This window comes from Manis pentadactyla, chromosome Y (assembly GCF_030020395.1).
Source record: "Manis pentadactyla isolate mManPen7 chromosome Y, mManPen7.hap1, whole genome shotgun sequence".
NCBI lineage: Eukaryota > Metazoa > Chordata > Mammalia > Pholidota > Manidae > Manis > Manis pentadactyla.
Window position 1 is genome coordinate 7,728,873 of NC_080039.1, and position 5,027 is coordinate 7,733,899.

At 31.5% G+C, this 5,027-nt stretch overlaps 1 long non-coding RNA gene across 1 annotated transcript; it reads left to right on the forward strand.

The window, feature by feature from the left end:
* The first annotated feature begins 850 nt into the window (after positions 1-850).
* Positions 851-4,363, forward strand: LOC130682166 (uncharacterized). Its single transcript, XR_008995426.1, has 3 exons — positions 851-920; positions 3,615-3,688; positions 4,298-4,363. It is a non-coding gene; the product is annotated as an uncharacterized LOC130682166 (long non-coding RNA).
* The last annotated feature ends 664 nt before the right edge of the window (positions 4,364-5,027 follow it).

Sequence of the window (5,027 nt, forward strand, 5' to 3'; positions counted from 1 at the left end):
TAATCTTTTTGAAATACACATTTGTGCACAATATTATATTGGTTGTGGATGAACAATCTACTGATTCATCATCTGTATAAATTATGTAATGCTCACCATAATAGGTTTTAGTCCATTTTTGACAATATATATTTTGTAGTTTCAACATATGGCAGACAAAGTTTGCTTCATTTTCATTTTGAATAACAAATGGTGTTTTATGAGATCAATTTAATAAACGTTTTCTGTATTTATTTTATTATCATTAATATACATGAGCAATATTGTGGTTACTAGATAACTCCCATTATCAAGTCCCATTATATCTCATTATAGTCAACGTCCATCAGCCTAGTAAGAGGCTATTGAGTCACTACTTGTCTTCTCTGTACTATACTACCTTCCATGTGCTCCCCCCACAGGTTATGTGTGCTAATTGTAATGCCCTTTGTTCCCCTTATCCCTCCCTTCCCACCCACACACCCAGTCCCTATCTCTTTGGCAAGTGTTAGTACATTTTGGGTTTCTGTGATTCCACTGCTGTTTTGTTCCTTCAGTTTTTGCTTTGTTAGTATGCTGCAAAAATGAGTGAAGTCATTTGGTACTTGTCTTTCTCCTGACTTTTATTTCACTGATCATACCACCCTCTAGCTCCAGCCATGTTGTTGAAAATGGCAGGATTTGAGTAGAGTAATTGTTAGACATGTAAAATGAATTTTATTTTTTAATACTTTACGTGCTAAGACTTAGAGATGTTTGGACTTCTGATAAGCATTAACCTATTCTACCAAATACTTTGTTTTAGAAGCCATGTCTTCCATTTTCATAGTGTTAATTTTAGAATGTAAACTTTTTCTTAACATTACCTCATGAATTCTTTGGATAGTGACTCTTTCATAAAGAACATTGATCAATGCTGGCAAAATCATTGCAGGCAAATGGTAGAGTATAATAATTATGTTTTTAGTTGCAAGGATGTTGTCAAATTTGTGAGAATGTTCCAGCTAAGAAAAATAAAACATGCAGTTAACTCATGCTTTGTTTAAAAACATATTTGGAAGTGCTTTTATGATAGAAGTTTTTTCTGAATTATATAAATTGAAATTGTAGTTGATTTGTCCACCTACAATTTGGAAAATGTTTTTTTTAAAAACATAATTTTAGACATAGTTGAGTTTATATTATTAGAGCCAAAGAGGCATAAAATGTAAGGTTATTTATAACCACATCACTTTGAAATTACAAAACTGAATCTCATTAAATAGTTTCTGAAATTAGTGATTTACAATCAGGTTTTATTGTGCCAGGGAGTGTGCAGAAAAGGAGTTGGAACCACATCAAAGGCAATATGCTGAGTTGGGGAAATGTTTTAGATATTCCATAGGAGGCATTACTCTTTTTTTGCTACTGATAATATGATGTGAAATATGTGTGCTTCTCAGTTTTGGTGTAATATAGCATTAGAATAATATGGACTAATACAATTAATATACTTCTAAAATTTGTAATGCATTTTATGTATTTTTTATTTATTTAAAAATATGTAAATACAAAATGATGCGACTTCAGTGTTTGGCATTAATTGAAAACAGTTCTTTTTCTCAGTTTCCTACATAAAGCCTGAAGTTTGATTAGGGTTTAAACTATTTATTGTTTGGAATAGTTAGTGGGAGCTTATAATTTGAAAATACAAAAAGGAGAGCACCAAATCAATTAAAATGTGAAAGTGTTTATTTTACTATTGTTTATTTTAATGAGGTGCCTTTCATATTTGGTTGCACTAGGTGTTTGTTTCTGGAATTGTTAAGCCCAGTGCTCACTTATTTCCAGTTAGGTGTGTCCTTTCTGGTAATTGATGGCTGCCATATCACAGCTTTCTGGTTTTCATACTCATGTAAAAATGTGATAGTCTTAGCTCAACATAAAGACTGTGAACCCTGTCAGCATCACATCTTTGATCTCCCACAACTCTGCTCCCTGCCAGAGTTCCCTGGACAGCATACCTACCCTTTCCCATAACACTTCCAAAGGCACCGGGCAAAGTTCCTCAAGGGAGTTATCCCAGGTGCCATGAATGTTTTAAGTTACAAGCAAAAAAATAAAAATACATAGATTTTTTTCTAAAAACAATATTAATGAATACAATGATCACCTAATGTTGATTGCACAAACACATTTTATAATCTTTTACGTTTATTTACAACATTTCCAGCTAATGTGAACATGCCATAAAATTAAGTCTGTGACAACATAGTTTACCTTTGTGGCTGTTTTTTTTTTGTGCAGTTGAAAGATACTATGTTAAGGGGAAATAAGCATATCACCTATAATCATTTCTCCATGCAGCATTTAATCTGCCAGCCTGGAAAGTTCTTAATTCATTCTCTAAGACACAATTGAAGAGTTATCAATTCTCTGTTGCTTTCTAGGATCTTACAAGCCCCCCATCCAATTCTGGTTTCCTCTTGTATCTCTTTTAGTTTCCCCCAGATGTTTAGGCATATTCTAGAACTTAATAGGTGTGTTTAAAGTATTAGTACTCTGTCTCTTTTCACAGTGTGAATTCTTTAAATACTTTTTGAGATACAACGTGAGTCTCACATGTAGAATGTGATGATTTGATAACAATTATATATGGCTGAAAGATTACGACGGTGGCATTAGCTAGCTAACACATTCATCACCTCATATAATTACTTTTTAATTTTAATGGTGAAAACATGAAGGATCTCCTCTCAGCAACTTTCAAGTATTTAATGTAGTAGTATCAAATGTAATCACCATGCTTTATATTGGAACTCTAGAGGTTGATTTTCACTTAAGATTTGTATCTTTTGTTACTATTTTATATTTAATATATTAAACAATTCTTTTTATTAAATTATCTTTTATTAAATAAGATTACTTCAATGTAGTACTTACAGAATACTCAGTTTAATTTTCTAGTAAAGTAAATAACCGTAGAGATAACCCAATTAGTGCAAGTTCCTGGGTTTTGCCAGTGCTTTTTAATAGTAAAAGGGGACTTGAGATAGGAACACTTGAGGACTACCATTCTAGTGTTTGTTTAAATTACAATTAACTTACATATATCAATATCTTCATAATAAATCCTAATAAGTGTCTTTTTAGATGTTTTGTCTTCAAATACAAGCCATAGGAGCTAACGTTTGTAGAGTCTTGGCATTAGTAGTGAATTTATGTTTCTTCTTGATATTCTACCTGCAATTCTATACTGTAGATTTTTCCTTACATTTTTCGGTCTTCTAATCTTGTACTCATAGATTTTCCAAGATTTATTTGTTAGGCAAACTATATTAGCCCTGTTGAATATCAGTATTTTATGTAAAACATAATCTTTATATGAATAAACGTTCATAAATCTCTGCTAATATTTATTATTAAAGGAGGAATTTAGAACAAATAGTGTGGAAAGTGAGGGAAAAATGTAAAGTTACTTTTCCAAGACAAAGAGATGTATTATTGCCCATATTTGATCTTGCAACTGGTAATAATATATACAAATGCCAGAAGTAAGGTGCTTTTCTTAAGAATAAGGTTTTGACAGGTGGTCAATAATTTAATAAAAATATATTTTCTTTGTAAATGCTTTATCTTTGTTTTCTTTTTGACAGATCATGATCAGGAACATTTTTCTGTTCCTAGATAGAACTTATGTTTTTCGGAATCCAGAGTTACATTCTATTTGGTAAGGATGACAGTGATTGCTTTAAAAGAATTGTTACAGGCAACTTAATGATCATCTGTTTGATATGTGCTAACTGAAAGAAGATACACAAGAGAAATACAAGTTTCAAAATCTGTACTTATTCATATCATAAAATTTTAAATATCTTTAAAATTATATTAGACCACATGGTATCCTAGATTGAAATGTTAATTTATCCCTTCATCTTAGTGTTAATAAAATATCTTGTTGATGAAGCATACTACTTCTAGGACCCATTCTATGAAAATCACTTTTCATGTGTTTTATACTAAATTGACAGTACTTTGGAACTTAAAATGGGAATATTTGAAAGCCTTAAAGCTATCCTAAATACTGCTTTATTTATTGGAATTATATATGTCTTTCAGTGAACTTTACTTAACTCTTAGATATTATTTAGATCTATTTTAGACAATCAAGAAACAAACAAAAATTTAGCCAACTGTGGACAGATGAGTTTAATATAAAATTGTATGTTGTTTTGACTGTGGATTATGCATTTACTTAAAATCACAACCGATAGCAAAACACAAGCTGAAATTTACGGGGTTGTAATTACCACTTATTTAGACAGTTCCTTTTTTATAGGGACATGGGGATCCAATTATTTAAATCACACATAATGTGTGATCAGAACATTCAGAGCAAGACTATATACACGGGACTCTTCTGTTGATTGAAAAAGAAAGAAATGGCGAGGCGGTTGATCGATGTTTGATTCAAAGACTTTTAAATATGCTTTCTGATTTGGAAGTGAGTAATTTCTTAACTTTTATAAAATGGAAGTGAATTGTCAACTAATAATCTAAAGCTAGATTTTACCTGAGTTTCTTTGATTGTATCTTATATTTACATAGAATCTTTTGAGAATAAATTACCCAAAGAAACAAGGAAGTTCTGTGCAACAGAGGGAAGGAACCTCGTGCAAAAACAAGAGGTATTTGGAATGAAGATTACGATTATTAGTTCCGTGATTCATAAAGCAGATTATTCAATGCCTTACTATGAGACATTCCCTGATAGTAAGGTCTAACAGTTTTGGCCTGATATGGTTATGTGCAATAACCTATACTGTCCTGCATTTTATGTATGTGAAGACATGGATTTTGTGGTGACACTTATATTAATGAGAGATTCACTTTTATTCTTGGTCACTTTTGCTAAAGCTTTGTTGATTTTGTTACTCTTTCCAAAGATCCACGTTTTGGCCAGTTGAGTTTTCACATTTGTTTTTCTTATTTCTCCTTGCCTTAAATTCCATGCTAAATGTTGCTTTCATCACTTGGTTAAGGTTCATATTGACCTTTTCCGTGTGTCT